This window comes from Lepus europaeus, chromosome 4 (assembly GCF_033115175.1).
Source record: "Lepus europaeus isolate LE1 chromosome 4, mLepTim1.pri, whole genome shotgun sequence".
Lineage (NCBI taxonomy): Eukaryota > Metazoa > Chordata > Mammalia > Lagomorpha > Leporidae > Lepus > Lepus europaeus.
Genome location: NC_084830.1, coordinates 79853075 through 79867011, shown reverse-complemented (window position 1 = coordinate 79867011; position 13937 = coordinate 79853075).

The window sequence follows — 13937 nt, the reverse complement described above, 5'->3', positions numbered from 1 at the left end:
GAGCCCATGAGAGTATAGCAGGCATGGAAAGCCAAGATATCATGGAAAAAAAAAAAAGACCTAAATGAATGATCTCTGTGAGTGAGATCCCAGTGGAAAGAACGGGGCCATCAAAGAAGGAGGTACCCTTCTCCGAAGGGAGGAGAGAACCTCCACTTTGACTATGACCCTATCGGAATAAGATCAAAGTCAGCGAACTCTAAAGGCTTCCATAGCCCTGGCAACTCATGACTAGAGCCTAGGGAGATTACTGACGCCATGAACAGGAGTGTCAAATTGTTAAGTCAGCAACAGGAGTCACTGTGTACTTACACCCCATGTGGGATCTGTCCCTAATGTGTCATCTAAAGCCTAGTGATGCTATAACTAGTACTGAAACAGTATTTTTATACTTTGCGTTTCTGTGTGGGCACAGACTGATGAGGTCTTTGCTAATTATATACTGAAGTGATCTTCTGTATATAAAGAGAATTGGAAATGAAAAAAAAAAACAACCTGGTGTTAAAATGGAAATGGCATAGAAAATTAATTAATTTGAAAAAAAATTATGTAGGATCTCTGTCTTTAATGTGCTGTACATTGCTATTTAATGCTATAATTAGTAATCCAATGGTAGTTTTTTCACTTGATGTTGCTATATGGGCAAAATGTTGAAATCTTTACCTAATATATACTAAACTGATCTTCTGTATACAAAGAGAATTTAAAATGAATCTTTACATGAATGGAAGGGGAAAGGGAGCGGGAAAGGGGAGGGTTGCGGGCGGGAGGGAAGCTATGGGAGGGGGGAAGCCATTGTAACCAAATAATAAAAAAAAATAATAATTGTTATTTTTAGAGTTTTATACATTTATAACTTTAAATATTATAATTTAAACTGTATTTCTTAGTTAACTTCAGATAATATCTTTTGATTCTTATCTAAGTAAAATCTATTACCTTCATCTCTCCCTACTCATAATTTTTAAATAATCATATTTTTATTCTTACATATTTACAACCTTAAATATTATATACTCCAATGTGCATTTATTAATTAATTTCAGATAATATCTTTTGATTATTGTGTATGTAAAAATGAAAAAAATCAGTATTCTTATTACAAATATTTAAGTGTTTTAATCTTTTATTTAATTTTATGATTTAAAATCTTTAGTTTTAAAGGTAAAATGAGAGACAAACAGAAAGGTAAGCAAATCACTTAAATTATATTTAAGTATTCTATTTTGTCTTTAGGTTACTATTAAACACTGATTACCTATTATTCAGTGAACAATCAAGTAGCAAGATAGCAACCACACAAAAGGAAATATATTCCTGTGGCTTAAAAATCTCTCCAACTAAGATACGTTATTTTGTGTGTGTGTGTGTGTGTGTGTGTGAAGCTTAGCTGTCAGTGATTTTCTAATAACTGATTTGAAAAATTTTCAATTACCTTCTGCAGGATTTTTTTTTAACTTAAGAGATATTTATTAAAAATTTTCAGTTTCTGTAGATCTGAAATGCATTTATTTTGTCTTCTCATATTATTAATAGTTTGGCTGTGTGTAGACCTTTAGGGCCAAAATCAATTCTCTTCACTGGAACTTTGAAGATGTTGCTCTGTGACTTTTACTCATCTAATATTTTGAATGAGATACATCATAGCGATAAACTTTTTCTTTGTTTTTGGCTTTCTCTTTCTGGAAGTTTCTAAAATTTTCTCTTTATACTTGTTCTGAAATTTCACTAGACTCTCTAGTGCAAATCTTTTTCAAAAATCTTTATGATATCATTTAATCTAGTAATTTTCTTTAACTCTGGGGTATTTTCTTCTATTATATCTTTTTATTTATTTTTATTTATTTGTCAGCTAGAGTTATAGACAGTGAGAGAGAGAGAGAGAGAGAGAGAAAGGTCTTCCCTCCATTGGTTCACTCCCTAAATGGCCGCCATGGCCAGTGCTGCGCCGATCTGAAGCCAGGAGTCAGGTCCCTCCTCCTGGTCTTCCATGCGGTGGCAGGGCCCAAGCTCTTGGGCCATCCTCCACTGCCCTCCCAGGCCACAGCAGAGAGCTGGACTGGAAGAGGAGCAACCGGGACTAGAACCCAGTGCCCACATGGGATGCTGGTGCTGCAGGCGGAGGATTAACCAAGTGAGCCACGGCGCTGAACCCTATTATAACTTTGACTATTACTTTTAATTGTCTTCTGTTGTTTCTTCCTTTTAACCCATCCCCTATGAGAATCAAATATTTCTATTTGTGTAAAAAATATTTTATGAAAAAATTGTGTTTTTGGTTCAATTCTTGGGTGATTATCTGTAGTCTGATTTTTTCCTATCATAATTTTACTTTATAATAACTTTTTATTCCCTGATAGGTATTTTTTTGGTTTTACAAAACTACTTAGTTTTGTCATTTTGGATATCATACATTCTCACTGATTTATTAATTAATCAAATATTAAAACATTTAAATCTTTCTTGTTTTAAAAAAGATTTTTTTATTGATTTAAAAAAGAAGGAAAGACACAGGGATGAAGGTCTTCTACCTGCTGGTTCACTTCCCAAATGGCTGCAACAACCAGATCTGGGCCAAGCAGAAGTCAGGAGTTAGGAAATCCATCCTCATGTCCCACATAGATGGTAGGGGCCCAAATACTTGGGACATCCTTTGGCACTTTCCCAGGAATATTAACAGGAAACTAGATCAGAAGCAGAACAACCAGGTTTTGGATTGGCACTCTCATATGGTTTGCTGATCTTGCAAATGGTGGCCTTAACTCATTGTACCACAACACTGGCCCATAAACTTTTTTTTTTTTTTTTCCAGGCAGAGTGGACAGTGAGAGAGAGAGACAGAGAGAAAGGTCTTCCTTTTGCCATTGGTTCACCCTCTAATGGCTGCTGCAGCTGGTGCACCGCTCTGATCTGAAGCCAGGAGCCAGGTGCTTCTTCTGGTCTCCCATGCAGGTGCAGGGCCCAAGCACTTGGGCCATCCTCCACTGCACTCCCAGGCCACAGCAGAGAGCTGGCCTGGATGAGAGGCAACCTGGACAGAATCCGGCGCCTCGACCCGGACTAGAACCCGGTGTGCCGGCGCTGAAAGGCGGATTAGCCTATTGAGCCGCGGCGCCGGCCACATTTGTTTTTTGATAGCCCAAATAAATCTCCATTCAAAATTTTGCATTTTTACATATTCAATTTTCTTTCACATTGTTGACTCTCACCAATTGGCAGGCAGCTCCCAATTATTGATTCATATTTCGAATTACTTATGAGGTTGATTCCTATTAGTGCTAGATCTGAGTTTATTCTGCCATTTTGTAGTCTTTTTCTTCAACAAATTCTGCTGTAAGTAGAAAGTTAGTTTAGAGCTTTGTGACCCTCATGGAGACATTTTGATTGCTAGCTTCACTTATAGTTTAACAGGCAGAGATGTAAGGTGAGCCCATCCACCCTCTTTAGGGATAAATGAAGTAGGCTTTACTTTGATCTGCAATATTCATGTTAGGCACTATTGATTTCATTCCATTATTTTGTAGCACATTTGTTTTATCTTTCATTCATTCTTTCTTTTTTCTACCATTCTATGTTACTTTCTCTTTTATTTTCTTTATCTATATTGACACTTGATTTTCCTGGGAAGGAAAACTTTTGCATCTCTGAGGTAAGCATGTGTATTAAGTACATCTTCGTTTAGCATAACAAAGGAGGCTAATTTAACTTGGGGGGAGCTATTTGAAATTTGTGGTCTTCAAAATTCTCAGATTTTAATAGTACAAATAATGGTTCTTCATTTGGAATAGCTATTTGAAGAGTTCAAATGAAGTAACATATCTCCTGAAGACTTTCAGCTCTCTGAATTTTTTATATGCTTGCAAACTATGGGATCTGAATTTTCCTCTTCTGGACGAGCTCATGGAATAATTTATTCACCTTTAAAAAAGTAATCTACTTCATACTATATTATTGAGCCATAATTCATTCCTTAACAAGTAATGCTCTACTTCACATCATAAGCCCAAGGATTTTTGTAGTTTTTAAAACATTATTTGCTTATTTGAAAGGCAGAGACATGAGGAGAGAAACATGTAGGCAGATAGACAGATCTCTCATCTCCTGGTTCACTCACCAAATGCTGCAATAGCCAGGATTAGGCCAAGTTGAAGCCAGGAGCTAGGAATTTAATCCAGGTCTCCCAAATGGATGTTAGGGACTCAAGTACTTAAGTCAGTATCTACTGCTTCCAGGGTATACATTACTGGGAAGCTAGAATTGGGTGTGGATCCAAATTGAAATCTAAGCATTCTGAGATGGGATGTGGGTATCCCCAGTAGCGTCTTAGCTGCTGTGCCAAACACCCATCACCAGTTTTTAAAAGGCAAACTTCCACTTCACTCTGTTATAGATCCATTGATTAAGTGTGTATTCTAAAAGCTGTTAGTTTTCCCCCTAACTAAATTCAAATGTGTGTTTCTTGGGTCAATAGTCTACATGATCCACATTTTATTCATTCAATATTGGATATTTTCATGCATGATTTTACATTTTATCTTTGTAAGTGAAAATATTTAACTAATTTTGATATTAATATTTTGATATTGACTTATTTTGTTCATGCTACTCATGAGCAACTAAATCTGAAGTGGGTGAACTTTGTCTTACAAAAGTGTATAGTAAATATTCAGTTGTTTGGTTTCTGTTTCAGTCACTCAGATTTCCCACTGGAGAAAAAAATCATGCATATTGAACATAACAAATGAATATCTTACTTTAGCAAAAGCTTTATTTAGGCATCTGGCCTGTGAACTGCAGTTTCCATCCTGAGACTAAGCCATATAAAACCAATATAAACTCATCACTGGGGTTTGCCAAGAAAGTGCATTCTAAGATCTCAGAGATGGATCACCTGGTGATGTGGCTTGTTTGATAAAATCTTCATAGAAAATATACTAGTGGACAGTAGGCATTTTTCCCTTTGTTATGCTAAGAGGATAGTGAGCTGAATTTTTTGCAGATAAGATAGATGTGTACTATTTAGAATAGAAATATAGCTTTCTTTTTACATCAGTGATATGGATTTTCTGTCTCAAGTCACAGAAAATTGATTCTGTTATCAAATTATCTTAACCTATTCTGGATCCCACATGATCCTTTTCTGGGAGATGCCCTCAAATATTTAACTGGCTTATGTCCAATTATATTTTAGCAAATCATTCATTTCTATGGAGGTATTTTTATAGCCAATTAATTTTTAAGAGTTCTCAGAGAAATGACATTGTTCAGTTAGACACTCTTGCAACTATTCCATGTTATAAGAAGTCCTATGCACTTTGAAATGTTTCCAAGATACTGTGATGTAAGACACGTTCTGTGACATAGAATTCTTAGCTCTTTCTTTCCCACTTATCTTTGTGTTAGGCTAGACCCAGAGCTCTTACTTCAGGAAGCTTGAGACTTTCTCCTTCAAGCACTGTCTTGGTACATCTTCACTTAGAAACAGATAATCTTAGATTAAGAATTATGTACTTATTGAATTCTTTTATTTCTTAGTATCATGGAAGGATAGGAGGATGAAACCTTTTATTCACTTACCTGAGCAATAACTCATATGGGATCTTCCCTTTTTCAAGTTCAGATCATTTTCATTGATTTTTCTGAATTAAAATTTTGAGAGTGCAGATGTGGAAACAAACAATTCATAACTATTTCAGGATGGATATCAATGTATTATTTTCTCTATATCAGTATTTTAAAGATTTATTAATTTATTTGAAAGGCAGAGATAGAGAGAGAGAGGAGAGAAAGAGAGAGAGAGAGAGAGAGAGAGAGAGAGAGACATCTTCCATCCACTGGTTCACTCTGCAGAGCTTGGCTAGGCTGAAGCCAGGAGCTTCTTCCAGGTCACCCACATGGGTGCAGAGACCCATCCTCTGTTGCTTCACCAGGCTCATTAGCAGGGAGCTGGATAAGAAGTGGAGCAGCTGGGACTTGGACCAGGGCCTGTATGGGATGCTGGTGTCCCAGGAAGAGGCTTAATCTACACCTGTGTCGGCCTCCTCTGTATCAGTTTTAAAACCATCTTTTAGACACCTGGTATTCCATGGGGACTGCCACGTTAGGGAGGAGAAGGGTGTGAGGAAGACATTGGTGAATGAGCTTGTGAGTCCCTCAGCCTGAACTCCACCAGATCACCTCCACATACAGTTTCCAATTGAATAAAATGTCTACTGCAAAACATTTGAGAATGGTTGATTAAGAGATATTACATTCTTTGAATCCTAGCTGACAGAGACCTGTCTGATAAGACCACAATATTTTGGTCTTCCGCAAAATTGCTCTTACAGAATTGTGTTTTGGTATTATTAGTATTACTTTGCCATTTTATTGAGCTTCACTGCAAGACACAGTCACATGAACTGCACTGTTGTATTTTAGTGAGGCCATCATTGTGAACATTGCCTCCCATGATACATAGAAAGCTTCTTTAGGAAGACCTGTTAAATTGTTTTTTTTTTTCCCCTGGGGACATCCTATGCAATGCCTTACTTAATTTTATGCATATTATGTATATCACAACTTTTAATTAATTAGCTATTAGGAAGGTAGCTAATTTTAACCTCTCCTCTGAACACTCATTACATGTAGAACTGTATGTATGGTTTGCAAGTGACTTTGTCTAAATTTCTTTCACTTATTAATTGTGTACTTCTACATCTCTCTTTAAGTTTTTTGAAAAAGATTTACCATCATTATGCCCTCAATCAATCAATTAATCTATCTAACTATAAAATAGATGAAATTTGTTCACCTTATATAAATTTTTTAAAATAAATTAACAAAAATATTTACCTATTTATTTGAATGGCAGAATTACAGAGACATAGAGAGGAAGAAACACAGAGAAAGAGACATTCCGTTTGCTGGTTCACTCCTCAAATGGCCATAACAATTGGGGCTGAGCGAGGCAGAAGTCAGGAGCCAGGAACTATATCCAGGTCTTCTGTTGGGGTGGGAAGGACCCAAGCACTAAGACTGTGCTCTGATGCTTTGTCAGACACAGCAGCAGTCAGCTGGATTGAAGCAGCTCTACCCGGAACCAGAGCTCATAATGGATGCCGGCATGGCAGGCAGCGTTACTGTCTGGGTCACAACACCAGCCCCCTCTGTTTACTTTTACTTGGCTGTATCTATGTATTTTCTTGAATTTATGTAAATATATTTTGAATGAAGTGAATCTGTCCAATAAGATTCTAATTTTGGGCATTAGAAAATCCAGTCCAGTGTGGCTTAAACCCAAAGGGAGTTAATTTTGCTATGTCACAATTAAAAAGATCCAGGATAGAGTTGGTTTCAACATGGCTTAGCCCAGGGTTCAAATAAATATCACAAGGATCTGGTCTTCCTCTGCCTTCCCACAGTTTTTCAGTTTTCTGCTGCTGTGCTAATTTTATCCTCATACAAATTATCCACTTGTTTGACAATAAAAAGATATCTGTAGGAGTTCCAGCTTGGAAGGTTTGCTTTCCTAAAATCAGCAGCTAACATTCTAGAATTAAGCCTCATTTGGTCTGATGTACCTGACTTTTTTAGAGTGTCCATTTCTGTCTAACATTTGAACCCTAAGATTGGAATGTGCTGCTTCTCAGGCCAAGGTCACATTCTCTACTGTGTGAGTGGGGACTGTGTCAGCAATTCAATGAGAGGCTGAGAGATAGGTTGTTAGCCTCAAATCCAGAGCAGAATGTGTTTAACAATGAGAAATGATTGCTGGAGCAAAACAAGGGGGAAAATACCCATTTGAAGGGATATAATAATTAAAAATATAATGATAGTGAGTTATTTTTTACTATTCTAAAAGCCAAAAGCATTCAATTATCCTCCATGGTCTTTGAAATGGTAATGTATAAGGAGTGACCACAAAATAATGGGAATGGGAGTTAATATTATTTTTTAAACAAAGACAAAAGAATTCATATACTCAAATGAGAATGGCATTTCAAGGTCATTAGCTTGGAGATCTATACACATTATGATAATAACTATCACTAATTGAATGTCTGCTCTTCCAGGAATTTTAGAAATGTAGGTAAGAGAAAACAACATTTATTTACATATTGACCATCAAATTCTTCTCAGAAACAGTCTATCTGGGCATAACAAGAATGTCCTTGGGAGTGAGAATAAGAGGTAAATTGTTTTGGAATGAAAAAAAAAAAAAACAAGTTTTGGTGGTTGGGAGCAGAGAGGGAGACATGAGATAAATGTGTGAGAGAGGACTCCATCTTAGTGGTTGGGAACAGAAAATAACCTCTGTCATTTCTAAAATTCACTTTAAAGCCTATCAATACTCTGTTAATATCTACTAAGTACAAAGACATTGGGTGAGTGATGGTTCTTTGGGAAAATCAGAAAAAGGGCTGTGCTGCACATTCAGAGAAAAGGAGGAAGATGCAAGAGACAGGATGTGAAAGGGACCAAAGGTTAGGCAGAAACAAGACTTCAGAAGAGATTAGCATCGAATGCAATTCACAGCAACCTTTGGGACTGAACTTCCAAGAGGTCATAGTAGAAAAAGGAAAGGATGATCCCAGATGACAGCTGGATTAAAAATAGGTCATTGATAATTTTCCCAAAAATCATGTATTAGTAAACACATTTGATGAGGAGGAAATTCAGTTCTGAGAGATCAAATGACCTGACCAAGCTTACAAACTGGTACAGCTGGAATTAAATTAAGCTTATAAACTATACCAGATTATAAACTGGTACGGCTGGAATTACATACCAACTCTGTTTCTTTTTTCTTTTTTTTTTTTTTACAGGCAGAGTGGACAGTGTGAGAGAGAGACAGAGAGAAAGGTCTTCCTTTTTGCCGTTGGTTCACCCCCAAATGGCCGCTGTGGAAGGCGCGCTGCGGCCGGCACACTGCGCTGATCCGAAGCCAGGAGCCGGGTGCTTCCTCCTGGTCTCCCATGTGGGTGCAGGGCCCAAGGACTTGGGCCATCCTCCACAGCCTTCCCGGGCCATAGCAGAGAGCTGGCCTGGAAGAGGAGCAACCGGGACAGAATCCGGCGCCCCAACCGGGACTAGACCCCGGTGTGCCGGCGCCACAAGGTGGAGGATTAGCCTGTTAAGTCGCGGTGCCAGTCCCAAGTCTGTTTCTAAAGCTGGCATTACTTTCCTTTATGCTACAATATGTATCTTTATTTCTTCTTTGTTCAAAAGTACTTAGTGTGCTCACCATTTAGGTTTGTCATAACTGTTATTTGATATTATTATAAGGTGTATTGCAGCCACTGGACTGAAATATTTAGTTGTGCATGATTCTCTTATTAAGGGAGAGTAAACATAGAAAGTCAATTCCAGTCAAATGGAGACTTGATGGACATAAAATCATAATTTAGTTAAGGTAAATATTAATTAATACCAGGTTAAGGTAGCTTGGCATACGTTTTTAACAGTCATGAATAGACTTGCCTGTAGACTGAAAGTGTTCAGAGCCCATTTCTAACACCATGCATCTATCTATGCATTGAAGATTCTTATATTATTTAATACTGAAAGATGATTTTTAGAAAAAAGGTGAACTCATGACTCATTCAGACATAAAAATGAAAAAAATGAACACATATTATATATCTTATTCGTTGAAATAACTGGATCAATTTTATAAGTAATTGAAAGTAAAAAGCCATAAATAAAGGAATTGAATTAATAATAGAGTCAAAGCTTTTTATTTTTTTTTCACAGCAGAGCAAAGAAGTCAATGGAAAATTACTGGAGAAGCCATAATTTGCATCTTTATCAGTTACAAAGAATTATAAACTGTTTAAAAAAAATGAATGGCTAGAATGTAATAACCCAGAAGGGTGTGCTGCATGTAGAAATGTACAGTGTTCCATTAAAATATAATATTTTACTATGGTAGACTAGAAATTCTGAAAGCTTTGGGTAGAACTTCTCTTCTAAGGGGGAAGTGTTTGAGGCATGCTTGCTCTTTTAATCTCCTATGTCAATGTTTTTAAGATTGATCAACCCTCCTTTTATCTACACATTCCTTTGTAAAAATACTCTGATAGATTAAATCAGGTTTAATCAAACTTTGCAAGTCTAGTGAATTATTATGTCCTTTCTATGTGGTTTTACATCCTGTCCTAGTAAATAACTGTCAACATTCTAATTTATTTGGTTCCTGAATTTGAGTGGCAAGAGTCCAGGGGATGAAGTTGGAAGGTTGTTCTACATCTCTTTCATTCTGGAGTTTTGGACAACGAGAAGTGAGGATTTAGACAGGAGCAGATACAAATCCTATCTCAAAATTTTTATGTAAATCTTTCTATACAATGCATATTTGAATCAAAGAGCTAATATGCTGGCCTTAAAGTTGAAGAAAATTATCTGGTTTTTTTTGTCCAAATTGTTTTATGTAAGAAGTATCAATAAGACTTTCAATTAATGGCATATAGTTAATGGCATGATTAGGATAGTTTCTGAAGGTTATTGGTAGATGAAGTTATGCCACTTTGAGATGAAAGAAGAGTGGAATGACTTTAAAAGCTGTTGGAATATGGGATATACTTTTGGAAATGGCATTTGTAAACTAGATGCTGAAAAGGTATCAACTGAAGTCCTGTGTTTTGTAATAAAAGATTTATTTATTTATTTGAATGTCTGAGTTATGGAGAGAGAAGGAGAGACAGAGAGAGATCTTCCATCCATTGGTTCGCTCGCCTGATGGCCACATGGCTGGGGCCAAGCCAGGCTCAAACCAGGAGCCAGCAGCTTCTTCCAGGTCTTCCACATGGGTAGCAGGGGCCCAGATACTTGGGCCATCCTTCTCTGCTTTTCCAGACACATAAGCAGGGAGATGGATGGAACGTGGGGCAACTGGGACATGAGCTGGCACCCATATTCGGTGCTGGCATTGCAGGTAGCAGCTTTAATTACTATGCCACAGTGCCAGCCCTATCATTTTTATCTTTTTTCAAGCATTCACATTTCTTCATGAGTAGCATACTGTGAGTTACTGATGATCTGCAGTAAAAATGAAATTAATGCATGATTTTAAGGCTTCTTACTAATCATCAATTCTTTGGTCAAAAAGTACTTTGATATAATTAGCACCTATATTTTTTAATAAAGTATTAAAAGGTATCATCACTAAAAGAAAACACTTCTTGAAATTCCTCTTATTATTTTTAAAACAAAGCTTTAAGTATAAACCGTTGTCCTGCTATTGAAAAAATTGCCTTGGGGAATTGGGGTACCTAATTCATAGAATTGACTATAATAGTTTCTCCAATGCCATTGTATCTTGTCAGGCACATACTTCTTCAGGGACTTCTGAGAATGCACATGACAGATTCAATTACCTAAATCCATGTTTAGTGAATTCCTTAGATGTCTTTGTTGGATCAGAGATAAGTGTGTACTCTGGCATTGAAGCCTGTGTAATATGTTATCAATCACCTATAAGAATTTATCATAAGTTATATAGTATTGGTGGTACTCATAGTCCTATCTGCCAGTAAGCACCCAAACCTGGGATATTGAAGAACAGTACTTTACATGGTATCTTTGCAAATGCATCTTGTACAGTATGATGATTTTTTTTCTTTTCAGTTAACTTTATTAAATTCACATTTCTAATTATTTAGCAAAACACCTTGAAGTGTTGGGTCAGTGCTCAGCAGTGCCCTCAAGGACTAAAGATTTTACTGTCTGTGATCTACTCTTCTTGCTTATTATAGGTCTAGGTGCCACATTACACCCACATTCCTAGCTGAGAAGAGAGGTAGGATATAGTGTCTTCTCCATAAGTGGCACTATCATTCCACTTAGTTACAGAATCCCCAAGCTAACTTTCCCTTAAAGCTCATTGAGCAGAACTGGGTCAAGTACCTACCCTTGGATCATTTACTGTTTGAGACCATTCTATAACAGAGGAGGGGCCGTTCTTTTTTAAGATTATAGGCTCTCTCCTAGGATACAAAACCTAACGTTCCTCTAATATGGAAGAGAGGATATTTGTTGGATGGTGATGGACCAGTTGTGCTACAGTGTTGATGCAGGTGTGTGAGGAGGAGGTCAAGAAGAAAACAAGGTTGTAGGAGGATTTGTTGTCAAGGAGTACAGGTAATGCACATTGCAGAGGGATAATTCTGAGGTGATGAGTGGAGTTAGAGGGCTGTAAGGGAAAGTCCTGTAAGGGCAAAGTAATGAGTATCTATATTAGGCTGTGGTGGTTAGAATCAAGAAAAAGGAAGCAATCCAATATTTTGAAGGAATAAATGACAGTGCCTCATGAGGAAATCAATAAAGAGATTAAGAAAGGATGATCTAAGAATGAAAGTGAAAGACATCTCCAAAGTTGTTATCCAGAGGCTAGCAGAGAAGTGCTGATACTGACATCCAAGTGGTAGTTCAGACAGTGAGTTGATTTGGAGAAAAGGGATGAATCCAGGGTCAAGACTCCATTCAACAAGGCATCATGTATTGAGGCTTTACTATGTGACAGCACTGTGCCAGACACTACAGGATCTGGGGGAGGAGATTCTCTGCATATGGGAAGCTGAATGTGTACACTTTTTCCAATCGAGAAGAGATCAATCAACAAATACGTGATGCTTAAGAAATGGTTTTTTTTTCCACCTAATTGTGTATTGTGGCGGGGTGGGGGTGCTTGGCTTTTTGTGTCAGAGATCTGTAAATATTTGGTTTATTTGGAGGGGCTTGAAAAATAATTTAGAAAAAAGCAAAACAAAAAATTCTAGCATTAAGAATATGTTCATTGGATCACATCTATATTGCCCTTTTACCTGTATTTAAAAAGAAAACATTAGTTTAGAGGACAGACTGACTACTGAAACAACTAACAACTTGGTTGTAACTGGAAGTCAGAGAAGTAAAGAAGGAATTGGAAAGAGCCTGGGAGGGAAGTAATGAGAACATCCAGTGTCCCAGCATGGCTAACGACAGCCCCATATTCAGGCCCATTATCTCCCTCTGATACCTCATTTATGTGGCTCGATTGTCTGCATTCAGCAAATTCACCATATAATTTACAACTCTCCACGTATATAATATGGATCTAGCTTGTAGAGGAGCTGCTTGGACAATTTAATAGAAGTAAAAACCTTGAACAGGTATTTTTAAGGACAGAAAAAAATTGACATTGTAATAGGCTTTAGCTAAATGATATTGGAATCTCAGGAGAAACTAGAGACAAGGCTGAGATAAGAGCAGAAATAGCATTTTTTTATTATTGATGTGAGAAATTTAGTAAACAGCCTTTCTGCATCATTGGGAGGAAAATCCACACCAAAAATAATCTATTTTGATTTTAGACATTTTTTAGAAGGTTATTTTAATTTAATTAATGAGAAATCATAGGTTAATTGCCTCCAGCTTTAATGTGAGTGTATTATGCATGCAGGCATATTTTATTTATATCTAGACTGTTTGATGTACACAATCAATTCAAAAAGGGATAATGAAGAGGTGTTCTGTCCTGTGTGGAATAATAATTAGGGACTCTAGTACAGAATATTTTTTATTAATTGTGCAGCTCAGTAAACATGTTTGACATAATACTGAGAAATGCATTTGTCAAATTTTATGAATATTTTTCTCTCCTCTTGTTTCTTTTGCTTTTTCTAACTTTTTATACCAGTACCTTTGTACCTAGCTAGGAGACCCCTACAAGTCCTAATAGTCTGATGTAGAGACTTAGGACCACATGATAAGTTAGTTGCATTATGAAATTCAGCAAATAGCACTGGACATCTGGCTGCTATTCTTAACAAGATTCACCTATGTTATTAGAGAAATGGGAATCTGAGGTTTTTTTAATAGATGTGTAAAGCCATATTAATCTATGATGCAGAATAAACCACATTAGTTAAACCTCTATGGTCTTTTGAGTATTGTATAATTTGTTGGCAATTTTATAT